The sequence below is a fragment of the Moschus berezovskii genome, chromosome 4 (assembly GCF_049115385.1).
Source record: "Moschus berezovskii isolate FMDL1 chromosome 4, NW_MosBer_1.0, whole genome shotgun sequence".
In the NCBI taxonomy this organism is placed as follows: domain Eukaryota; kingdom Metazoa; phylum Chordata; class Mammalia; order Artiodactyla; family Moschidae; genus Moschus; species Moschus berezovskii.
Window position 1 is genome coordinate 122,915,416 of NC_142463.1, and position 27,440 is coordinate 122,942,855.

The 27,440-nt window shown below is 37.7% G+C and overlaps 1 pseudogene; it reads left to right on the forward strand.

Moving 5' to 3' along the window:
• LOC129540463 (flavin-containing monooxygenase 5-like) overlaps window positions 1-27,440 on the forward strand; it is a 92,164-nt pseudogene that overhangs the window by 21,789 nt on the left and 42,935 nt on the right.

The following is a 27,440-nucleotide window of genomic DNA, read 5'->3' on the forward strand; positions in this document are numbered from 1 at the left end:
AGGAGTCCCAGAAGAAGAAGACAAAAAGAAAGACCATGAGAGAATACTTGAGGAGATAATAGTTGAAAACTTCCCTAAAATAGGGAAAGAAATAATCACCCAAGTCCAAGAAACCCAGAGAGTCCCCAACAGGATAAACCCAAGGCAAAATACTCCAAGACACATATTAATCAAATTAACAAAGATCAAACACAGAGAACAAATATTAAAAGCAGCAAGGGAAAAGAAGCAAATAACACATAAGGGGATTCCCATAAGGATAACAGCTGATCTTTCAACAGAAACTCTTCAGGCCAGAAGGGAGTGGCAAGACATACTTAAAGTGATGAAAGAAAATACTCTACAGCCCAGATTACTATACCCAGCAAGGATCTCATTCAAATATGAAGGAGAAATCAAAAGCTTTACAGACAAGCAAAAGCTGAGGGAATTCAGCATCACCAAACCAGCTCTCCAACAAATGCTAAAGGATCTTCTATAGACAGGAAACACAGAAAGAGTGTATAAACTTGAACCCAAAGCAATAAAGGAAATGGCTACGGGATCGTACTTATCAATAATTACCTTAAACGTAAATGGGTTGAAATTTTCAAAAAGGCTAGGAAACAATTCTCATAGCCATCAATAGTTCAGTGTTGAGTTCATGAATAGTTTTTAAAGTTTGGGACAAACTGTAGTATTTGCTATTTGAAGTACAATTTGTAATTGGCATATTACGATGTAACATTGATCTTCATTTCCAACTTAAAACGCCTAAAAATGCCTAACAGGTTTTTAGATTTGTGAATTTTAGTTGAAATGTATTTTATGATGTTACTAAACCTGCAGAAATATTGAAATATTTCAGAGAACTTATTCACTGTACATTTAATTTATTTTATTTATAAAAGTTATGAACTGTAGAAAGTTTTACTTGTTGGGTCAAATGCTTGTTGCTTCAAATGCTTGTTGCATTTGAAGTGCTAGTTACAAGAAAATCAAATACCTTCAATGTATAAATGCTATTAAGTTTTTAAAGGACTCTGGAGTATAAGTAAGTTTGTTTAAAGAAATTTAGTCTGTTCAACTTGAATCAGCTCTGTCAAACATTAATTAAAAGCCTCATTTAAAAAAAAATAAAATAAAGATTCAGATGCTCAAAAAAAAAACAGAAAAAAAAAAGAAAAAAAAAAAACAGTTACTTCCCCTGTACGTCCCACTCCTGTTCAAATGAGAAGAACAAGAGGGCTTGAGTTGGCTCAAAGAGGGAGGTCTTAGAAGGCAGAGAGATTGGAGCAGATCTATTTCTTGAACAGAGTCAAAGGGCAAAGTGAGGGAATGGCAGGTTGAGGGGGTATGAAGCCTCACCAGACCCGCCTCTTCTGTCCCCAGTGGGTGGCCGTGTAGATTTCGGCGACTTTGTGGAGCTGATGACCCCCAAATTGTTTGCAGAAACAGCTGGGATGATTGGTGTCCAGGAGATGCGAGATGCCTTCAAGGAAGTGAGTTCCCTAATGTTGGAGGTGGTGGAAGGAGACCCCAGAGGTCTATGATTAGTCATTAATGGGGGACAAAACCCCAGTGATTCAGTGGTAAAGAACCCACCTGCCTATGAATGAGACTTGCAATATGTCCATACGCATATATATAATTGTATTTAATTTTGGTTAATTTCTATTAAATTCATTTCTATTTGTAAAAAAAAATAAAATAAAATAAAAACTGAATAAAACTCCATTATGTATATCTACCACATTTTCTTTTCCCCTTTATCCTCTGATGGACACTTATATTGCTTCCATATCTTGAGATTAACACTGCATTGAATTTGGGACTGCAAATATCTCCTGCTATCATTTCCTTTGAAAATATTCCCACAAGAGGGATTGCTAGACTATACCATAGTTCAAATTTTAATTAATTTTGCGAAACCAACATACTATTTCCATAAGTGGCTGTTATTGTTGTTCAGTTGCTCAGTCATGTCCAACTTTTTGTGTCCCCATGGACTGCAGAACGCCAGGTTTCCCTGTCCTTCACCGTCTCCCGGACCTTGCTCAAATTCATGTCCATTGGGTTGCTGATGCCATCCAGCCATCTCATTCTCTGTCGTCCCCTTCTCTTCCTGCCTTCAATCTTGCCCAGCATCAGTCTTTTCCAGTGAGATGGCTCTTTGCATCAGGTGGCCAAAGTATCACAGCTTCACCTTCAACATCAGTCCTTCCAATGAATATTCAGGGTTAATTTCTCTTACGATTGACTGGTTTGAACTCCTTGCAGTCCAAGGGACTCTCAAGAGTCTTCTCCAGCACCACAGTTTGAAAGTACGAATTGTTGGGCACTCAGTTTTCTTGGGAAGATCTCCTGGAGAAGGAAATGGCAACACACTCCAGTATTCTTGCCTGGAAAATCCCATGGACGGAGGAGCCTTGTAGGCTTTAGTCCATGGGGTCGCAAAAAGTCAGATATGACTGAGAGACTTCTCTTTCAGCTTTCTTTACAGTCCAATTCCCATATCTGTACATGACTACTGGAAAAATCATAGTTTTGACTATATGGACCTTTGCCAGCAAAGTAATGTCTCTGATTTTTAATATGCTGTCTAGGTTTGTCATAGCTTTTCTTACAAGGAGAAAGTATCTTTTAATCTCATGGCTGCAGTCACCATCTGAAGTGATTTTGGAGTAGAAGAAAATAAAGTCTCTCACTGTTTCCATTGTTTCCCTACCTATTTGCCATGAACTGATGGGACCAGATGCCATAATCTTAGTTTTTTGAATGTTGGGTTTTAAGCCACTTGTTCACTCTCCTCTCTCAATTTCATCAAAGGTTTTTCAGTTCCTCTTTACTTTCTGCCATATGAGTTCTGTCATTTGCATATCTGAGGTTATTGATATTTCTCCTGGTTATCTTGATTCCAGCTTGTGCTTCATCCATCTGGAATTTCACATGATGTATTCGGCATATATATAAGATATAAGCATCTAAATGCAGAGCTCCGAAGAATAACAAGGAGAGATAAGAAAGCCTTCCTCAGCGATCAATGCAGAGAAATACAGGAAAACAACAGAATGGGAAGAACAAGAGATCTCTTCAAGAAAATTGGAGATACCAAGGGAACATTTCATGCAAAGATGGGCTCGATAAAGAACAGAAATGGTATGGACCTAACAGAAGCAGAAGATATTAAGAAGAGGTGGCAAGAATACACAGAAAAACTGTACAAAAAAGATCTTCACGACCAAGATAATCACGATGGTGTGATCACTCACCTAGAGCCAGACATCTTGGAATGTGAAGTCAAGTGGGCCTTAGAGAGCATCACTATGAACAAAGCTAGTGGAGGTGATGGAATTCCAGTTGAGCTTTTTCAAATCCTGAAAGATGATGTTGTGAAAGTGCTGCCCTCAATATGCCAGCAAATTTGGAAAACTCAGCAGTGGCCACAGGACTGGAAGAGGTCAGTCTTCATTCCAATCCCAAAGAAAGGCAATGCCAAAGAATGCTCCAACTACCGCACAGTTGCACTCATCTCACACGCTAGTAAAATCATGCTCAAAATTCTCCAAGCCAGGCTTCAGCAATATGTGAACCATGAACTTCCAGATGTTCCAGCAGGTTTTAGAAAAGGCAGAGGCACCAGAGATCAAATTGCCAACATCCGCTGGATCATGGAGAAAGCAGGAGAGTTCCAGAAAAACATCTATTTCTGCTTCATTGACTATGCCAAAGGCTTTGACTGTGTGGATCACAATAAACTGTGGAACATTCTGAAAGAGATGGGAATACCAGACCACCTGACCTGCCTCTTGAGAAACCTGTATGCAGGTCAGAAAGCAACAGTTAGAACTGGACATGGAACAACAGACTGGTTCCAAATAGGAAAAGGAGTACGTCAGGGTTGTATATTGTCACCCTGCTTATTTAACTTATATGCAGAGTACAGCATGAGGAACGCTGGGCTGGAAGAAGCACAAGCTGGAATCAAGATTGCCGGGAGGAATATCAATAACCTCAGATATGCAGATGACACCACGCTTATGGCAGAAAGTGAAGAGGAACTCAAAAGCCTCTTGATGAAAGTGAAAGATGAGAGTGAAAATGTTGGCTTGAAGCTCAACATTCAGAAAACGAAGATCATGGCATCTGGTCCCATCATTTCATGGGAAATAGATGGGGGAACAGTGGAAACAGTGTCAGACTTTGTTTTGGGGGGCTCCAAAATCACTGCGGATGCCGATTGCAGCCATGAAATTAAAAGGCGCTTACTCCTTGGAAGGAAAGTTACGACCAACCTGGATAGCATATTCAACGGCAGAGACATTACTTTGCCAACAAAGGTCCGTATAGTCAAGGCTATGGTTTTTCCCGTGGTCCATGTATGGATGTGAGAGTTGGACTGTGAAGAAAGCTACACGCTGAAGAATTGATGCTTTTGAACTGTGGTGTTGGACTTCTCCAACTCTTGAGAGTCCCTTGGACTGCAAGGAGATCGAACCAGTCCATTCTAAAGGAGATCAATCCTGGGTGTTCATTGGAAGGACTGATGCTAAAGCTGAAACTCTAATACTTTAGCCACCTCATGCGACAAGTTGACTCACTGGAAAAGATTCTGATGCTGGGAGGGGTTGGGGGCAGGTGGAGAAGGGGACCACAGAGAATGAGATGGCTGGATGGCATCACCGACTCAATGGACATGAGTTTGAGTGAACTCCAGGAGTTGGTGATGGACAGGGAGGCCTGGCGTGCTGTGATTCATGGGGTCGCAGAGAGTCGGACCCAACTGAGTGACTGAACTGAACTGAACTCTGCATATAAGTTAAATAAACAGGGTGGCAATATATAGCCTTAATATACTCCTTTCTGAATTTGGAACCAGTCAGTTGTTCCATGTCTGGTTCTAACTGTTGCTTCTTGACCTGCATACAGGTTTCTCAGGAGGCAGATAAGGTTGTCTGGTGCTCACCACGTTTAAACAATTTTCCACAGTTCGTTGTGACCCACACAGTCAAATGCTTTAGTGTGGTCAATGAAGCAGAAGTAGATGTTTTTCTGGAATTCTCTTGCTTTTTCTATGATCCAATGGATGTTGGCAATTTCACTCAACAGTGTACAAGGACTCCATTTTTTCTCCATATCTTCACTAATACCTATCTTTTGACTTGTTTTAATTGGCATCTTAATATGTGTAAAGTGATACCTTATTTTATGCTTGCTTTCTCTATTGTTTAGTGTTATCGAACATCTCTTCATGCACCTGTTGGGCGTTTATGACTTCTTTGGGAAAATTTCTAATTAAGCCCTTTGCCCATTTTTAAATAATCTTTTTCTGTTAAGCTGTGTGATTTCCAGGTATATTTTGGACATTATCACCCACTGAAAATTTGGTTTGCAAATACTTTCTCACATTCAATTAAGTTGTCTCTTAATTTTGTTGATTGTGTCATTTTCTGCATAGAAAAATTTTAGTTTTATATAGTGCTACCTTTTACTTTTGCTTTTACTGCCTATGTATTTTGTGTCATATGCAAACCATAATTGCCAATACCGATGTCAAGGAACTTATTCCCTATGTTTTCTTCTAGGACTTTAATGGTTTCAGATCTCACATTTCAGTCTTTAACACACTTGAGTTGATTTTTGCATGTGACATAGGACTACAGTCCACTTTCAGCCTTTTGCATGGGGTTATCCATTTTTCCCAGTAACATTTACTGAAAAGATTATCCTTTCCCCATCGTGTATTCTTGGTGTTTCTGTCAAAAGGATTAGTTGACTATATATACTTGAGGTTATTTCTGTACTATATCTTCTGTTCCAGTTGGTATATGTGTAAGTTTTTATACCGTACCATACTGTTCCCATTATGAGAGTTTTATAATATATTTTTACATCAGGGAGTATGATTTCTCCTGTTTTGTTCTTCTAACTTGAGATTGCTTTAGCTTCTTTGTGATTCCATACAAATTTCAGGGTGGTATTTCCATTTCTCTAAAACGTGCCATTGGAATTTGATAAATATTGCATTGAATTTGTAGGTTGTTTTAGGTATCATGATTTTGATAATATTTTGTCCTGCTCATGAACGTAGGATATCTTTCCATTATGTGTGTCTTCGATTTCTGTCCTCAAAGTTTTGTGGGTTTTAGTGTACAGATATTTCATTTCCATGGCTAAGTTTATTCTTCAGTTTTATTCTTGTTGATGCTATTGTAAATTAGATTTTTTTTTCTTAATTTCTTTTCATATAGTTTGTTTTTAGTATATAGAAATGAAACCGATTTTGTGTGTTGATTTTTTAATTAATTTTTTATTGGATAATGATTGCTCGATAATGTTGTGTTAGTCACTCAGTCATGTCCAATCTCTGTGACCCAATGGACTGTAGCCACCAGGCTCCTTGCCCAAGGGATTCGCCAGGCAAGAATACTGCAGTGGGTTGCAATTTCCCTCTCTAGCTGTTACATTAACATGAATCAAATATAAGAATATATAAATACACTGTCTCTTGAGCCTCTCTCCCACCCTGACATCCCACCTCTCTGGGACATCACAGAGCACTGAGCTGAACTTCCTGTGCTATTCAGCTATCTATTTAAACATGGTAGTGTGTATATATATATATATATATATGTCAATACTGCTCTCAATCCATCCCACTCTCTCCTTACCCTTCTATGTCCACAAGTTCATTCTCTATGTCTAGGATCTATCCCTGTCCTGGAAATAGGTTCATCAGTACAATTTCTCTAAATTCCATATATGTGTGCGTGTGTGTGTTCATATGTGATATTTTTCTCTTCTGATTTACTTCACTCTGTATGACAGCCTCAAGGTTCATCCACCTCACTACAACAGACTCAATTTTGTTCCTTTTTATGGCTGAGTAATACCACAACTCCTGAGTAGTACCACAATTTCTTCATCTGTTCATCTCTTGATAAACATCTAGGTTGTTTCCATTTCTTGGCTATTGTAAATAATGCTGCAATGAACATCAAGGTACATGTGTCTGAATTATGGTTTTCTTAGGATATATGCCTTGTAGTGGGGTTGGTGTGTCATATGTTAGGTTTGCTCCTAGCTTTAAAACAAACCTCCATGATGTTCTCCATAGTGGCTATATCAATTTACATTTCCACCAAAAGTGCAAAAGGATTCCCTTTTCTCCACATCCTCTGCAGCATTTATTGTTTATAGATTTTTCAATGATGACCATTCTGACCAATGTGAGGTGATACCTCACTGCAGTTTTGATGTGAATTTCTTTAAAAATGATCAGTATTGAGCATGTGCTTGTTGGCCATCTGTCCGTCTTCTTTGAGGAAGTGTCTGTTTAGGTATTCTGCCAATTGTTTGAGTGGGTTGTCTCTCTGATGTAGAGCTGCATGAGCTGCTTATCTCTTTTGGAGAGTAATCCTTTGTCAGTTGCTTTGTTTCCAATTATTTTCTTCAATTCTGAGAGGTGCCTTTTCATTTTGCTTAGAGTTTACTATGAAAAAGCTTTTAAGTTTAATTAGGTTCCATTTTTATTTTTGTTTTTAATTACTCTAGGAAGTGGGTCAAAGAGGTTTGCTGTAATTTATGTCAGAGTTTTCTGCCTTTGCTTTTCTTTAAGCATTTTATAGTTTCTGGCCTTTCATTTAGATCTTTAATCCATTTTGAGTTTATTTTTGTGTGTAGTATTAGGAAGTGTTCTAATTTCTTTTCATGAAGCTGTCTAGTTTTCGTGTGTTGATTTTGAATCTACAACTTTACCAAATTCATTTATTAGCTCTAAGAGTTTCTGGTGAAGTATTTACAGTTTTCTATATATAAGAGTGGGCTTCCCTGGTGGCTCAGCAGTAGAACAATCCACCTGCCAATGCAGGAGATGCAGGTCTGATTCCAGGAAGACCCCTGGAGAAGGAAATGGCAACCCACTCTGGTATTCTTGCCTGGGAAAGCCCATGGAGAGAGGAACCTAGCATCCATGGGATCACACAGTGTCAGAAATAATTTAGTGGCTAAACAACAACAATACTTTCGGTAGAGGCTTAAGTTATTAAATAATTAATAATTTTATTTAAATAATTAATTAAATAAATTTCCAAATCACAGTTCTTCACTTAGAATCAATAAAGGTTAAATAATAGTCTTTCTTTCTTTCTTTCCAAAGCCATTCTTCAACCTCTAGCTTCCCTTTTTTCAGAGAAAGATTTAGTAAACCCAGCAAAACAAGACATTAGACACCATGTTTGACAATGCAGAGATGACTTTTGGTTAAACATATGAAGAATTATAGAAAATTTGTAAAGCATGCATTTATAACATATACAAGAAATTTAACAACTTTATTAAACCAAGATGTTTTGGTATTGCCATCTCTTCAAGAATTTTCTAGTTTGTTGTGATACACACAGTCAAAGGCTTTAGTGTAGTCAATGAAGCAGAAATAGATATTTTTTCTGGAATTTGTTTGCTTCTCTATGATCCAATGATTATTGCCATCTTTGATTCCTCTGCCTTTTCTAAACCTAGCTTGTCACATTTGGAAGTTCTCAGTTCACATACTGCTGAAGCCTAGCTTGAAGGATTTTGAGCTTAACCTTACTAGCATGGAAAATGAGCATAACTGTATGGTAGTTTGGCACTACACTTCTTTGGAATTGGAATGCATTAGACATTGCAAGTAAACTTATCAGTTTATTAAAATTTACATTTTTAAATGACTTTTTTTCTTTTCTCCTTTTCTTCCCCTTGGCTTTTACTTATTAACCCAAGTCTGATGCCCCAAGTAATATGAACTATGTTTGTGTCTCAAGGACATAGTAGAGTTAACTTCAAGTTTTCTCCTAAGCATATTTTTGGTCTCTCCAGGTCAAAAATTGAGGGGGGAAAAGTATTTTATTAAGGAAGCTTTCATTGCATGTGCAAAAAGAACCAGTTTTAGAATTTCAAAAAGTTTCATCTTAAACAATTTTTTTCTAGAGTCTTAAAAATACTGTTGCCATACGTTGGTTAATTTTTCTTTCTCTTTAGTTATAGTATGATAAATAATTTTTTCTTAATGAATTGAACCTGAATTTCACAAGTTACAAAAGGCAACAAGAATATCAATCACATAAATGGAATACACATTCACACACTGAAACACAAATCTGTCCCAAATCCTTTGAGAGGATGACAGATGCAGAGTCCCAAACAAACATTTCTCCAACACGTTCATCAATGGTAAACACATGGCAGAACCAATTAGCAAAATGCCCAAGTGACACTCAGTGCTCACAAAAGACCCTCTAGGGTAGACAGAGATAAGACCTAATTGGTAAATACCCAAGTAGCAATCATTGCCTGCAAAATGATCCTCAGCATCAGCCACATGTTCCTTCCAGTTGGCAAAATACCCAAATAGTATGCGGTACTCAAAAGGGACATTTGCTTGAGTGCCCACTGGTGGACTCATTCAGTCCTGGGACTCACCAGGGATACAGGTGTACATTTTCATTCCACCAAGGAAAAACATAGGTCAGAAGCCAGTGCCAGGTAGGGGGGAAACAGGGAGAATCCTAGAAACAAGTGGCTTTGGCAGTTTGCCACTCAAAGGCCAATAAAGAAGCCAAGTTGGTGAAAAGGAAAGTTTATTTTATTTTGGATGTCAGCAACTGGAGGTGGGGAAGGCAGATTTCTATCCAAAGGCCAACTCCCCCACCCCCACTAAATAAATAGTGGGAAAGAGCTTTCATAAGTGGATGGAGGGGCTTTATGCAGAAACAGCACAGTCAGCTCTAACAGTCATTTTGAAATGGGTCATCGGTGGTCTGATCAGTTTCGTCTTGATTGTTTTAAGTACAGTTAACCTTCAGTCCCAAGGGACAGTTTGTTCCCATTTCCTTGAGGCAGCTTATGTCAAGGCTACAATCTGGTCATCATGTAGTAAACTTTTTCCACCCCTTTCCACCTTGTAGGGGCTTCAGTATCTGTAAGACAGCTCATGGGATACATCTCAGGATATAATCAATAGTCCTTGAGAAGGGACTAAAGGTTCTCGACTGTGCTTAATGACCAAACTACTATTATGTGATCTTCTTTGATGTTCCTTTGCTTCTGCGTTTTCTCATTACTCTGATTAAATATTTGTTGGCCGAAATTTATTCATAAAGGCTAACTGAGGAAATGGGGTGGGGTTAAGGGACCATAAAATTCTGTTCTGCTTCATAAACTGTTCCTCAGAAAAATCTGATCCTGTCAAGATTCTGTAAGTTCAATAGCTTGTAGGTGACACCACCAAGTGGAGTCTGTTTTAAGTCCAGGTCACTGTAATCTGAGACTTGATTTCTGTCTTATTTTGATCCTCTTCTCCACCTAGTGTTAACCTCCTCACTTCTCACCTTTATTCCCTTTTTAAAATTTATTTGATTATTTATATATTTATTGGCTGCATTGGGTCTGTAACCTGGTAACTTTCTTCTGATCTCTTAATGTGCTTTCTGCTTCAATTTTCTGTTCCCCACAGACTGTATGTGACTTGATTAAACAAGTTATTTAACATACACACATACACACAATGTTTTCTCTAAACAAATATCTTTCAAGGACAAAACACTGAGCCTTGTACAAAATGGGAAGAAATAAAGATATTTTGCACTGATTTTAAAATAAAATATCTGATTCTATTCCATAAAATATGCTGTTTTTATATTAATAACTTAGTGACTTAGTGTTTGTCGCTCAGTCATGTCCAATTCTTTGTGATTTCATAGACTGTAACCCATCAGGATACTCTGTTCATGGGATTCTCCAAGCAAGAGTACTAGAATGGGTCGCCATTCCCTCCTCTGGGAAATCTTCCCCACCCAGGGATAGAACCTGGGTCTTCTGCATTGCAGACAGATTCTTTATCATATGAACCACCAGAGAAACCCTTTTTTATATTATGTAAACTCTATTCAGGGCTCCCTAGGTGGCTCAGAGAGTAAGGAATCTAGGGAGATGCAGGCAGACGCGAATTTAACACACAAACTCTATTCAAGTTATAAAACTGTTTTATATGATTCTGAAAATTTTCCTCTTCATATTACCATCACCTTAAAATATTTAATTAATATAACGATCTGGCACCTCTGTAAATTTGAGCTTTGCATATTATATTCAAGTAAACAATCAGAGGGAAAGTTAGCAGGGAGAAAAATTGTCTAGGTGTCACTGAAGAGACTTTCACATCACATTACAGGTGACTATGGTACAGGTATTCAACGAATGCATTATTCAAACTACAGATGTCCTTTTAAAAGGATAAGTGAAACATAACTGAATCAAATATACTGGATCTTGAGGATATTATATTAAGTGAAAAAAGTCACAGGAAGAAAATTAAATACTGTGTGATCTGTTATATATGGAATCTTTTTTTTTTTTTAAGCATACAGAGAACAGGTTGGTGGTAGCTAGAAGCAGAGGGTGGGAGGTGAGTGAAATGAATGAAGAGGATGAAAAGGTAGAAACTTCCAGTTATAAAATAAAGTCCTATAGATGTAGTGTACAGCACGGTGATTATGGTTAATAATACTGTGTTGTATATTTGAAAGTTAAAAGAGTAGATCTTAAAAGTCTTTATCTTATATATGCGTTAGTATACTGTATTGGTGTTTTTCTTTCTGGCTTACTTCACTCTGTATAATAGGCTCCAGCTTCATCTACCTCATTAGAACTGATTCGAATGTATTCTTTTTAATGGCTGAGTAATACTCCATTATGTATATGTACCACAGCTTTCTTATACATTCATCTACAGATGGACATCTAGGTTGTTTCCATGTCCTGGCTATTATAAACAGTGCTGTGATGAACATTGGGGTACACGTGTCTCTTTCAATTCTGGTTTCCTCAGTATGTATGCCCAGCAGTGGGATTTCTGCGTCATATGGCAGTTCTATTTCCATTTTTTATGGAATCTCCACACTGTTCTCCATAGTGGCTGTACTAGTTTGCATTCTCACCAACAGTGTAAGAGGGTTCCCTTTTCTCTACACCCTCTCCAGCACTTATTGCTTGTAGACTTTGGGTAGCAGCCATTCTGACTGGTGTGAAATGGTACCTCATTGTGGTTTTGATTTGCATTTCTCTGATGATGAGTGATGTTGAGCATCTTTTCATGTGTTTGTTACTCATCTGTATGTCTTTTTGGAGAAATGTCTGCTTAGTTCTTTGGCCTATTTTTTGATTGGGTCATTTATTTTTCTGGAATTGAGCTGTAGGAATTGCTTATATATTTTTGAGATTAATTCTTTGTTGCTTCATTTGCTATTATTTTCTCTCATTCTGAAGGCTGTCTTTTAACCTTGCTTATAGTTTCCTTTGCTGTGCAGAAGCTTTTAATTTTAGTTAAGTCCCATTTGTTTATTTTGCTTTCATTTCCAATATTCTGGGAGGTGGGTCATGGAGGATCCTGCTGTGATTTATGTCGGAGAGGGTTTTGTTTATGTTTTCCTTTAGGAGTTTAATACTTTCTGGTCTTAGGTCTAGATCTTTAATCCATTTGAGTTTATTTTTGTGTATCGTGTTAGAAAGTGTTCTAGTTTCATTCTTTTACAAGTGGTTGACCAGCTTTGCCAGCACCACATGTTAAAGAGATTGTCTTTTCTCCATTGTATATTCTTGCCTCCTTTGTCAAAGATAAGGTGTCCATAGGTGCGTGGATTTATCTCTGGGCTTTCTATTTTGTTCCATTGATCTATGTTTCTGTCTTTATGAAAGTACCATACTGTCTTGATGACTGTAGCTTTGTAGTATAGCCTGAAATCATGCAGGTTGATTCCTCCAGTTCCTTTCTTCTTTCTAGATTGCTTTGGCTATGCGAGGTTTTTTGTAATTCCATACAAATTGTGAAATTATTTCTTCAGGTTCTGTGAAAAATACCGTTGGTAGCTTGATAGGGATTGCATTGAATCTATAGATTACTTTGGGTAGTATACTCATTTTTACTATGTTGATTCTTCTGATCCATTAACATGATATATTTCCCCATCTATTTGTGTCCTCTTGATGAAAGTGAAAGAGGAGAGTGGAAAAAGTTGGTTTAAAGCTCAACATTCAGAAAACTAACATCATGGCATCTGGTCCATCACTTCATGGGAAATAGATGGAGAAACAGTGGAAACAGTGTCAGACTTTATTTTTGGGGGCTCCAAAATCACTGCAGATGTTGATTGCAGCCATGAAATTAAAAGACGCTTACTCCTTAGAAGGAAAGTTATGACCAACCTAGATAGCATGTTAAAAAGCAGAGACATTACTTTGCCAACCAAGGTCCATCTAGTCAAGGCTATGGTTTTTCCAGTGGTCAAGTATGGATGTGAGAGTTGGACTGTGAAGAAAGCTGATAGCTGAAGAATTGATACTTTTGAATGGTGGTGTTGAAGAAGACTCTTGAGAGTCGCTTGGACTGCAAGGAGATCCAACCAGTCCATTCTAAAGGAGATCAGTCCTGGGCGTTCATTGGAAGGACTGAGCTAAAGCTGAAACTCCAATAATTTGGCCGCCTGATGTGAAGAGCTGACTCATTTGAAAAGATCCTTATGCTGGGAAAGATTGAGGGCAGGAGGAGAAGGGAACAACAGAGGATGAGATGGTTGGATGGCATCACCGACTTGATAGACATGGGTTTGGGTGAGCTCCAGGAGTTGGTGATGGACAGGGAGGCCTGTTGTTCTGCAGTTCATGGGGTCACAAATAGTCGGACATGACTGAGCAACTGAACTGAACTGAACTCAACTTGTACTCATGTACTTATTTGCACTCACTTTCCGAATAAAATAAAGATTTTTCTATTTTCCCTTCCCATATTTTGTGTTTTTATATATTTTACTTCTGAAAAATGCTATAAACCCAATGAAACATTATTTCTGCTGTTGTTATTCTTTAATAGTAAATAGACTTTATGTTACCACATATTTATTATTTCCAGTGTTTGTCATCCTTCCTGTATTTGCACACCCCCATCCTGGTTTGTTCCCATTCAGGTTTGGTACCTTCCTTCATATTTATATTGATGTTGGATTGCTGGCAACAAAGACCCTCAGCTTTTGTTTGTCTCAATATGTATTAATTTTATTTTTATTTTTGAATTCTATTTTCACTGGGTATAGATATAGAAATCTATGTAAAAAAATTTTTTTTGTTTTATCATTTTAAATATATTATTCCATTGCTTTTGACTTCATATCAGTTCTTTTTTTTTTCTTGATTCTTGAGATATGAAAGAAAACACTGTCAAAGAAATTTCAGTGGGATTTTTATATGAAAGAAAGTTGATGAAAGAAAATATGAACTCAACAAATAAGCGGTACTCAGAAAGAGTAATGCACTTTAAAATGGTTATACTAATATCTTTAAGTGAAGACAGAATTAACTGAATTACATCTTGACTAAATTTTTGCTAGATTGATCCAGTTTTACACAACCCATTTATATAATTTCCAGGTCAAAAATTTTATGGTAGCAGCTTTATATGGAGAAGGCAATGGCAAGCCACTCCAGTACTCTTGCCTAGAAAATCCCATGGATGGAGGAGCCTGGTAGGCTGCAGTCCGTGGGGTAGCTAAGGGTCGGACACGACTGAGCAACTTCACTTTCACTTTTCACTTTCACACATTGGAGAAGGAAATGGCAACCCACTCCAGTGTTCTTGCCTGGAGAATCCCAGGGAAGGGGGAGCCTGGTGGGCTTCCGTCTATGGGATCACACAGAGTTGGACACGACTGAAGTGACTTAGCAGCTTTTGACTTCAATTATTTCTATTGAGAATTCAGTGGTGAGCCTTATTTTTCATTCACTATAATTTTTTTCTAGCTAATATAGGAGTATGAGAAGGAAAATATTCATTGTGAAAATAAAAGGCAAATTACCACATTATTATATCGATTATTTCCTGCTTTAAAATGTTTTATTTTAATTTTGATGTTTTTAAGAGTTTATTTTATTAAGAGAGGGATGGTTTTTGTTTTTGCTGTAGAAAAATATCTCAGAGAAAATGCCTAGTATCTACAAATCTGTGACCATCAACGATTCCAAAGAGAAAATGTGCTTCAATGACTTCTCCATACCTGAATATTTTCCTAATTATATGCGCAACTCCAAACTCATGGACTACTTCAGGATGTATTTAAACACTTTGGCCTCCTGAAATACATTTGTTTTAAGGTACAATACAAATGAAATATTGCATTGTGGGTGGGTGGGTTCAGACATGCTCATTTGTACACACAAAATTTATACTTGGCATCCTCTAGTATGAGGAAAAAAGTCATTAGTGAGCTTCCACCCTAGAAAACCAACACTATTATTAATGTTTTGAAGATTACACTTGAATGTGAGGTTGGAGAGTTTTGCCCATTTTAATAATACTTTGATGTGGTGTGGTAAGAGTCTTCTCTTAGCTTTAAATTCGGATTCATGTCAATGTATGGCAAAACCAACCAATATAATATTGTAAAGTAAGTAGCCTCCAATAAATAAATAAATAAAAATGAACTTTAAAAGAAAATGTTTAAGGACTTACATAATATCAGTAGCAATTGAGCCAAGGGGTGGGAGGAGATGGGGACGACAGAGAATGAGATGGCTGGATGGCATCACCGACTCGATGGACATGAGTTTGAGTGAAATCCGGGAGTTGGTGATGGACAGGGAAGCCTGGCATGCTGTGATTCATGGGGTCGCAAAGAGTCGGACACGACTGAGTGACTGAACTGAACTGAACTGATATTGAACCAGGATCGTGTAAACAACATAAAGAAGATATTTTCATGTCCATGTAGTTACCCAATATATTTGTAATTACCACCCTCAACACATAAAAATCCATCACTATAGTCATGGTAGAGCATTAATTTCTCTCTAGAACTCGAAATCAATCCCAGGGAAACTGGGCAGACCTATGTTGTAGTAGAAAAACCACAAGGGATGCTGTTTTCTTTCATCTGGAATTCTTCCTGGAAAAAGGATGCTATTTCTGTGGCTTCAGTCCCTTCCATGTTTTTTCATAGTTAAGTCTCAACTATTTCTATGGAAAATTAGGTTATATTGAAATTTTCATAAAGCTAGAAAATCCACTGCCTCAGTCCATTCTAGCTACAAAATACCATAGATAGGGTAGCTTATAAACAACAGTCATTTATTTCTCACAGTTCTGGATTCTGGAAATCTAAGATCAAGATTGCAGTATGGTTGAGTGGGGGATCTTATCCTGGTTCATAGCCTGTGCCTTCTCTCTCAGTCCTCACATTGGGGAAGGGGCTAGGGAGCTCTGTAGGATCTCTTTTATAACAATAGAAATTCCATTCATGAGGGCTTCACCTCTGAAATGATCACCTCTGAAAGTCTTCATCTACTAATATCAACACCTTTCAGTTCAGTTCAGTCGTTCAGTGGTGTCCAACTCTTTGCGACCCTATGAATCGCAGCATGCCAGGCCTCCCTGTCCATCACCAACTCCCGGAGTTTACCCAAACTCATGTCCATCGAGTCGGTGATGCCATACAGCCATCTCATCCTCTGTCGTCCCCTTCTCCTCCTGCCCTCAATCCCTCCCAGCATCAGGGACTTTTCCAATGAGTCAACTCTTCCCATGAGGTGGCCAAAGTATTGGAGTTTCAGCTTCAGCATCAGTCCCTCCAATGAACACCCAGGACTGATCTCCTCTAGGATGGACTAGTTAGATCTCATTGCAGCCCAAGGGACTCTCAAGAGTCTTCACCAACACCTTTAGGGATTAGGATTTCAACAAATGGATTTTGAGAGGCACAACATTCAGATCAAAGCATGCACGCACAGCAAACTCATGATGGGAATACCCAGCAGTGGGAACTAAATGAGTATAAATGCCTCAGATGAGTTGTGCTGTTCAGGTTATGGGGTTTGTGAAGGAGGGAATTAAACCTGATGAAAGTGATTGTATATGATTTGTGCCCTTGTTCTCAGACCAAAGTGCAAAGTGTGAGGAAACACCAAGATTTTTCCTTCAGTGGACAATGGGATGTTATTGTGGAGGTTAATGGAAAACAGAAGAGTTTTATCTTTGATGGGATTTTTATCTGCAGTGGACATCACACAGACCCCTACTTACCACTTCAGTCCTTCTCAGGTATATCATAAGAATCTGCTTGGTAAAAAAATATTAAATATTTGCCAAATAAGTTACTAGCAAAATGATAGAACATAAAATTTTTTGCTAAAAAATTGTATAGTTGTTTATATTACTGTAAAATTGTATAGTTGTTCTGTCCAATATTTATGTTAACAGGACAATTTAGTCCCTTGAAAAGCAAAAGTAAGTAAAGACAACAATTTCTATTTTTTTATTTACTATAGTCTCCTATAGCTTACAATAAATAAAAATTTGCCCATTTGTATGGATGTGAGAGTTGGACTGTGAAGAAAGTTGAGCGCTGAAGTACTGATGCTTTTGAACTGTGGTGTGGGAGAAGACTCTTGAGGGTCCCTTGGACTGCAAGGAGATCCAACCAGTCCATCCTAAAGGAGATCAGTCCTGGGTGTTCATTGGAAGGACTGATGCTGAAGCTGAAACTCCAATACTTTGGCCACCTCATGTGAAGAGTTGACTCATTAGAAAAGACCCTGATGCTGGGAGGGATTGGGGGCAGGAGGAGAAGGGGATGACAGAGGATGAGATGGCTGGATGGCATCGCCGACTCGATGGACATGAGTTTGGGTAAACTCCGGGAGTTGGTCACGGACAGGGAGGCTTGGCATGATGCGATTCATGGAGTCACAAAGTGTCGGACGTGCCTGAGTGACTGAACTGAACTGAAATGGTTTTAGTCTCATGTTTGTTCATTTGATCTAATCTCCTTCCACAAAAAATTGGAATTAATAAAATTAAGAGAAAAATGACAAGCAAACAAGAAAAGTAGAAATTTGCTTCCCTGCAATATAAAAGATAGTATGGTGTAAGATCCAAAAGTAGCATTCATTTATCATGGATTTTCACTGGTTAATAAAAATAAACTAGTACTTATTGCTCTGTTCTAATTCTTGGTGGTAAACGGTTCCTGTTTTAAAGGAGACTATTACTAAAAATAGAAATATCCCCACTACTAACTAAACTCTCTCACTTAAATCTTACTCCGTTTTCCCTACCTTTAATTAATTGCTATCAAAAGTCAAACAAGAAATATTTGATTTATCAGTGCCCTTCTACGATGCCATAAAATACATCGTTAGAAACTATTGAGAGGCTGAGGAAAATTGAAAATAGAAGAGTCTTTGGTGGAAACTCAAAAAGTTAAACTTGAATTTTAATGATATAACTGACTAGCTGAGTTATGTATGACAAATAACAACTTTCTGTGTCTACACACCAATACAATTGCTTGCAAAATGAAAGTTCTTGAACTTCTGAATATTAAAATGCAATATATTGTGAAAATCATGACATGAATATGATATAATCTATGGCTTATTTACTGTCACATATTTTCATCTCCATTTTTATTCTCTTGCTTCCTGAGAGACACATGGAGTATGCATATTTGGATAGGTTTCAGTAGAGAGGCTAAATGTGTTCAGAGTGTGACAGTCTCTGAGACTGGCAGGCAGAGAGGTACTGTTATGAAGCCTTCAGCAAAGCAAGGAATGGTAGGAGGGCATTTGACACTTGGAAGTCAGAGAAAATGTCAAATTGATGGAGAAAGGCCTTATATTTCTTCAGTAATAAAACAAAACAATAACAAAAACAACCAATTTCCTGCTTCATCATTTTGCCTAAGACTGCATGGGATAATGCAAGAATGAATAAAATTGTATCATAATGAAATTTTTGTGAAACTTTCATTTTGGGCAGGTCTAAGGCAGATCTCATGCGACGAGTTGACTCACTGGAAAAGACTTTGATGCTGGGAAGGATTAGGGGCGGGAGGAGAAGGGGACAACAGAGAATGAGATGGCTGGATGGCATCACCGACTCGATGGACATGAGTCTGAGTGAACTCCGGGAGTTGGTGATGGACAGGGAGGCCTGGCGTGCTGTGATTCATGGGGTCGCAAAGAGTCGGACGTGACTGAGTGACTGAATTGAACTGAACTGAAGGCAGGTCTACTATTTACTATATTACAAAGTTACTAGTCTTTGTTGAGTATCCACAGGTACTGATTCTGACTTAGCTCCCTCTTTCCTTGAGATCTTTGAAATATAAAATTAAAATTTTAAGGCAAAAGATAATATTCAGTCTACTGACCCAAACTCAGAATATTGCTCTTTCAAAATACGTAAAACACAAAACTTCTTCTCTGTACTTAATTAGCAATATGAAAAGTACTCAATATAATAAGCATTTTTCCACCACAGGCATTGAGAAGTTTGAAGGTTCTTATTTCTATAGTCGGAAGTATAAAAAGCCCTGAGGACTTTTAAGTAAAGAGAATTAGAGTAGTTGGCATTGGGAATTCTGGAGTGGATATTGCAGTGGAACTCAATCATGTCGCAAAACAGATCTGTTTGTTAGAAAACCACAGCTTTCACTAATAAAAACCTGTGCATATATGGGTGTCATCCAGAACACATGTTTGGTTTATGAGGAACAAAAATAAGAAAATGAAATCCATGATCTCCAGCCTCAAGATGTTTAAATTCATGGAAGCAGATGATAAATGTGAAATAAATACTTCATGTTCACAGTTTAAAACATGTAAACAACTTACCATTAAATGAGTCAATGAAGTAAAACATTGGCATAAATAAAACAAAATGTTAATTAATCTAGCTTTTCTTTTTTTTCCCATTTTCTCTATTATCTTTTTTAATTAATTAATTAATTTTAATTGGAGGCTAATTACTTTACAATGTTGTAGTGGTTTTTGCCATACATTGACAAGAATCAGCCATGGGTGTAGATGTGTTCCCCATCCTGAACCCCCTTCCACCTCCCTCCTAACCTGACTTTTCTCACTACCATAGTGGCACCTGGGTCCTGAAATAGATTTCAAACAGTGTTAAGGATTAGAAACCGGGAGTCCATCTGGTATCAGTAGCTTTTGGTGGGTGAACTAAAAAACAAGAAAAAGGAATATCAACGAACATGGTAAACTTACGATGCTCTTTAACTAGGAGTATTACCTGGAGAAGGGAATGGCTACCCACTCCAGTATTCTGTCCTAGAGAATTCCATGGGGTCGCAAAGAGTTGGACACGACTGAGTGACTTTCACTTCACTTCACTTCATTCCCAGGTGGTGCAGTGATAATCCACCTGCCAGTGCAGGAGGTGAAAGAGATGCAGGCTCAATCCCTGGATTGGGAAGATCCCCTGGAAAAGGATATGGCAGCCCACTATAGTATACTGGCCTGGAAAAATTTCATGGACAGAGAAAACTGGGGAACTACAGTCCATGTGGTCGCAAGAATCGGACATGATTTAGCGACTAAACCACTACTACCATACCCTTAGTAAGTAGCTTAGTAATACTTTCTTCTAAAACTTAAGCTAAAGGATAATAAAGTTCAATATGTAAACATAGTCAAGATATGTGAATATCCTAGAAGACTGGACTTACATTAATTAAAGTTTAATAATCTTGAATTCAAAATTAATCTCATTTTCTTCTAAACTCAGATTATTATTGATTTGTCAATAGAAGAAAGAACACTGAATGATCAATCGTAAATCAAATTCATGGATAACCTGCTTTCTATTATATGTTTAAAATAGAATTTGTTAATTCCTCCCATCTTCCTGCATCACTGTAGATACAATTTTATTGTTATCTAGTGGCTAAATTATGTCCGACTCTTTGCGGCCCCGTGGACTGTAGCCAACCAGGCGCCTCTGTCCGTGGGATCCTCCAGGCAAGGATACTGAAGTGGGTTGCCATTTCCTCCTCCAGGGGATCCTCTGGACCCATGTCTCTGGCATTGCAGGCAGTCTCCTTCATTGCAGCTGGATTCTTTACTGACTGAGCAACAAGGAAGCCTTGCTAAGGGTATAGTTAAAAATTATTAAATAAGCATTTTCCACGAGGTAGATGCTTGGACACTAGCATCCATCTAATTTATCTTATACTTCACAGATTTGATCAACAAGAATTGAGATTCATGATGATCACCTCAAGACTGCAAAAGCACCAAAAATCAAACAAATAATTCAACATATTTTCTAATTGCATCAGAATGTAGAAAGGCTTACAAATAAATTACAGAAAGATCTAAAAGCAAGTCTAGTTACATTCCACTGAGCAGGACACTAGTCTTGAATAATTTGACTAAAGTTTTTAATGTACATTTTTGTTTTGATGTAAACAATATTGTATAATTATGTAGTAGTATGATAATTCACTCACTCTTATTTACAAATGAAGCACAGCTATATCAATACCCAAAGAATTTTTTAAATAGTAACTCAGAAACATAGAGAATAATGAATGAAATTTTCTGTTTTTCACATAGAAATTTAGTATCATAGAGCTGAATTTTTCTGAAAATCAGTAGACAACTCTGGTAAAGTACTGAATGGTGACTGCTAAAAAGTACTTTGCTTCTTAATTCTTAGCAGCCAAGATTCAAAAACTGGGTAATGAGTAGTATATGAATAAAAAGAATCTTGATGGAAAAAATTCTCTCACCTTCTCTGGCTTGCTTTCTGTCTCCCTCAGGTATTCCTTAGTACTCAACGAGGAGCATGGATTTTACACTGTGTTTGGGAAAATGGGTATCCCATGGATAGTTCGCCCTTCACTCAGTTCAATACTTTTTTCCTGAAAATAGTAACTGCAGCAATGGCAAATAACCAATTTGAGAAGAGACTGAACTTCAGATTCAATCATGCACACTATGGCCTACAGCCTCAGCACGGGTAATAACCAAAGTGTCTTAATTTGTATGATTGTGTGTATGGGTAAAAGTGAATTTGCCTTAAATATAATTCAACTTTTGGCAGTTATCATTGATTGTAGTAAATTAATCTCATGCATTTATTAATATAAGCAAATATTATAGCACATATGTATTATTGCACATAAAAATTGAGTTTGTTTCCTGATGTCATTTATTCACTCTTATTCAGCAATCATTTCATATTCAACTGTTAAGTGCCAAACACAAAGATAATCAATACATTTTCCCTCCCCTCAACCAGGCTTTAAGTTTAGAAGAGAGAGATGGACTTGAAAATAGGTTAGAGCAAGGAAGTGTGATTGGTGCTATGACAGATGTCAGGGTAGGGTAGAAATGTCAGTTGTCAGGTGAAGCTCGAAGTAAGAAGTAGATAGTTTTACTGAGGTTGGGGTGCAAATGTCAGGAAAGACCAAATGGAAGGGGAGATACCTTTCTTCAGCATGAGTACCCTTATGGCTCCAGTTCTATCCCATGGAGACTGCAGCTTCTGGTGAAAAGGCAACAGAGAGAAGGGGGAAACAATACTAAGCTAAGAAAAGAGAGAGTATACACTAAAGAAAATGAGATTTAACAGTAAAAATTGAAGTATCAACCAAAAAAGCAACTTTGTTGCTATTGTTCAATTACTAAGTCTGTCTGACTCTTTGCAACCCCATGAGCTGCAGCATACCAGGCTTCCCTGTCCTTCACTATCTCCTGGTGTTTGCTTAGATTCATGTTCACTGAGTCAGTGATGCTATCTAACTATGTCATCCTTTGCCATCCCCTTCTCATTTGACCTTCAATCTTTCCCAGCATCAGGGTCTTTTCCAATGAGTCAGCTGTTCGCATCAGGTGGTCAAAGTATTGGAACTTCATTTTCAGCATCAGTCCTTCCAATGAATATTCAGGACTGATTTCCTTTATGACTCACTGGTTTGATCTCCTTGCAATAAAAAGGACTCTCCAGAGTCTTCTCCAGCACCACAGTTTGAAAGCATCAATTCTTTGATGTTGGGCCTTCTCTATGGTCCAACTCTCACATCCGCACAGACTACTGGAAAAACCATATCTTTGACTCTATGGAACTTTGTCAGCAAAGTGATGTCTCTGCTTTTTAATACACTGTCTTGGTTTTTCATAATCTTTCTTCCAAGGAGCAAGCATCTTTTAATTTCGTGATGGCAGTCACTGTCTGCAGTGATTTTAGGGCCCAAGAAAATAAAATCTATCACTGTTACCATATTTTCCCCATCTATTTGCCATGAAGTGGTGGGATCAGATGTCATGATCTTAGTTTTTTGAATGTTGAATTTTAGCCAGCTTTTTCACTCTCCTCTTTCACGTTCATCAAGAGACTTTTTAGCTCCTCTTTGCTTTCTGCTATTAAAATGGTATTGTCTGAATATCTGAGGTTGTTAATATTTCTCCTGGCAATCTTGATTCCAGCTTGTGAGTCATCCAACCTGGCATTTCTCATGATGTACTCTGCATATAAATTAAATAAGCAGGGTGACAATATACAACCTTGACGTACTCCTTTCCCGATTTTGAACCAATTCATTGTCTCATGTCCACTGGTTCTAACTGGGGCTTCTTGTTCTGCATACAGGTTTCCTAAGAGGCAGGTAATGTGACCTGGTATTCCCATCTCTTTAAGAAATTTCCACAGTTTGCTGTCATACATAGTCAAAGGCTTTAGGGTAGTCAGTGAAGCAAAAGTAGACTTTTTTTAATTCCCTTGCTTTTTCTATGATTCAGTAGATGGTGGCAATTTGCTTTCTGGTTCCTCTGCCTTTTTTAAATCCAACTTGTACATCTGAAAGTTCTCGGATGACTTACTGCTGAAGCCTAGCTTGAAGGGTTTTGAACATAATCTTGCTAGCATGTAAAATGAATGTAATTGTACAGTAGTTTGAACTTTCTTTTGCATTGCCTTTCTTTGGGATTGGAGTGAAAATGACCTTTTCTTATCCTGTGTCCACTGCTGAGTTTTCCAAATTTGTTAGCATATTGAGTGCAACACTTTAATAGTATCTTTTAGGATTTGAAATAGGTCAGTTGGAATTCCATCACCTCTACTAGCTTTGTTTGTAGTAATGCTTCCTAAGGCCTGTTTGACTACTTATTTATCATAAGTTATCTCTAAAAGCAATTCTGGAAAAAAAACATCTTTTGTGAAATATTTTAGCAAATAAGACAAAAGAATATGGTGAGTATTAATTCATTCATTAAAAATATTTAATGAACATCTACTAAGTTGTGGAAGCAGAACAAAATTGTGTTCTACTTGAGGAAAATGGATGGTTAAAAAAGTACAGAATGTCCTGGCTATTATAAACAGTACTGTGATGATCATTGGAGTACATGTGTCTCTTTCAATTCTGGTTTCCTCGGTGTGTATGCCCAGGAGTGTAATTGCTGGATAATATGGCAGTTCTATTTCCAGGTTTTTGAGGAATCTCCACACTGTTCTCCATAGTGGCTGTACTAGTTTGCATTCCCACCAACAGATGAATGGATAAGAAAGCTTTGGTACATATACACAATGGAGTATTATTCAGCCATTAAAAAGAATGTATTTGAATCAGTTCTAATGAGGTGGATGAAACTAGAGCCTATTATACAGAGTGAAGTAAGCCAGAAAGAAAAACAATAATACAGTATACTAACGCATATATATGGAATTTAGAAAGATGCAAAGGATAACCCTGTATACCAGACAGCAAAAGAGACACAGATGTATAGAACAGTCTTTGGGACTCTGTGGGAGAGGGTGAAGGTGGGATGATTTGGGAGAATGGCATTGAAATATGTATGTTGTCATATGTGAAACGAATCTCCAGTTCAGGGTCGATGCATGTTACAGGATGCTCGGGGCTGGTGTGTGGGGATGACCCAGAGGGAGGATAAAGGGAGGAGGGAGGTGGGAGGGGGGCTCAGGAAGGGGAACTCATGTACATCTGGGGCGGATTCATCTCAATATATGGCAAAACCAACCAATATAATATTGTAAAATAATTAGCCTCCAATTTAAAAAAAAAAGTACAGAATGTTATGAGAAATATGAAAGATCATTTGATGAAGAGTAACAGATGGATGCAGGCAGGTAGTGGAATGATCAAGAAGGCATTCCTGAAAGGTAAGGTTTAACCTAAGACTTAAAGTATAAGAAAGAGTGACCAAGAGATGATTCAAACAGAAGAATATAAAAATACAAAATTACTAAACTAGGTAAGGGTTTGGTACAAATTGAGGAGCAGAAAGGAAACCAGTGTGATCAGAATAAAATCAGTGAGAAATGAGTGGTGTGAGAGGAAGCTAGAGAAGAAGGCAGGAACCAGACCATATATTTTCAGGCCATGTTTTGAAATTATTCTAAGAACAGTGAGAAGGAAGTATTTTAAGCATAGGAGGGTCATGATTTGGTGCACATTTTAAAAGGATCACTTAAACTTCTACACAGAAACTGGAAAGCCTAGGAGTTATACGTGGAATCAAGAGAAAAAGGAGTAACTTCGGAGAGTGATCAATTGGCTTGGATTCCTAAAATTGAAACAGTGAAGTAAAATGTTATTTGCTCAGTTGTGTCTGACTTTTTGCAATGCCATAGACTGTAGCCCACCAGGCTTCTGTCTATGGAATTCTCCAGGCAAAAAATACTGGAGTGGGGTAGCCATCCCCTTCTCCAGGGGATCTTCCCAATCCAGGGTTGAACTCAGGTCTCCTGCATTGCAGACAGATTCTTTACCATCTGAGCCACCAAGGAAGCCCTCTTAGGTAGAGAGGAAGTAAAGTGGATAGTTTTATGATGTACTTTGAAAACAAAACTTATGAAGTTTGCTGTTGGATTGAATATAGAGAGGCAATGTAAGAAAGGGAAGAATCAAAAACTCTCAGGTCTTCCACTTGAATAATTGGATTGACAATTGTGCCATTTACTACAATTGGAATGGAAAGCAGACTAGAGAAGAAACATGTTTGGAAGTGAAAACTAAGATTTGCTATATTAAATTTGAGATGCCTCTGAGACAGTCAAATGGAGATAAATAACAAGCAGGAGGTTAACTATGTGGGACTGGAACTCAGAGAAGAAGTCTGAGCTAGAGATATAAATCAGGAACAATCTGAGTGAATAGTTCTACTAGGTTCACTATTTCATAACAGTTGAAGTCTCTTTAGAAGTCTTTGATTACAAGGAGAAATCAGACAGGAAGATTCTGCAAACAGAGTGTGGACATGACTCTTTCCCTCTAGTCCCAGCTATATATACCTTTGTTTACTGGACCCAACAGGTGCTGGAGCCTAAGGGCAATAAAAGTTAGTCAAGGATTTGAGCTCTATGCAAAGGATTAAGTCAAGGATTTCAGCTTTCCCCCATGAACCAGGCAAGTGCCTGGAGACAAGTTTCAGAAATCACCAAGATTTCATCAGATCCTGGGAAAAACTTGATGTGGAACTCTTTGGTGGAAGTCAGAATCAGTCCTTCAGAAAGAATGCCTGGCCCTTCCATTGATGAGGGTAAGAAAAAGATGAATGAAGTAGATCAAGTCTTCCTGAAGTCAAGAAATTTCCCAGAATGGAGGACAAAAAGGTTTTCTCCAGGTACCTCAACAAGAGAAAGCCTGATTATTTGTTTCTACATGTTGGGCCCATAGAGGTGGTCCTCTTTCGTTTTTTACCACCTGAAGAATAGCTGCAACAAGGGGTACTCCAATAACCAGACCTTAGTTCCTATAATATGATAAAGAAAAATACCATCCCATATAATGAAGACAACATCCAAAGAGAAGAAGAGGAATCAGAATCAGAAAATCAGAACACAGGCCTATATAAATAGAAAAAGAAAGAAAAGTCAATTTGTATAAAAATGTAAAGAGATTTTAAGGAGATTCAAGTGTGGCACAAAATATTCTTTTAAACTTAAAAATATCATTTCTGAACTAAAGATGACAGCAAATACATTAAGGCAAAAATTAAAACTGGAGAGTTTAAGAGAAGTGAGGTGGAGGAGACAAGAATTTAAATAAATCATGGAAACTTTTCATATTTTAAAAAAGACCACTGAATCCAGGAAGGATTATTGAAAGCACACACATACACAGTATCAAGTGAATTCCATGATTATACGTCCAATCAGAAAGTTATCTACAAAGGAAAAATAGGTTTTCATAATATTCTACATTTGCAACCCTGGAATGTAGAATACAGTGAAATACAATCTACAGATTCTGAGGAAAGATGTCTTTATACCTAAGAATCCTAAATCTTGACACGATCTGAATCATCTGTAATAAGGAAGAAATTTTTTTGAAAATTATCCTCAACAAATAAATGAGAGAACATGCTTCAATGTGGAAGAAAATCAAAAAGAGGGAAAAGATAGTGAGCAATCTATTTACAATTAAATCCAAATAGATTAGGATGGCAAGAGTGAACATTGACATCTTAGTAATCAGTGAATTAAAATGGATGGGATGGGAAATTTTAATTCAAATGACCATTAGATCTACTACTGAGTGCAAGAATCCTTTAAAAGAAATGGAGTAGCCCTCATAGTCAACAAAAAAGTCTGAAATGTGGTACTTGGGTACAAT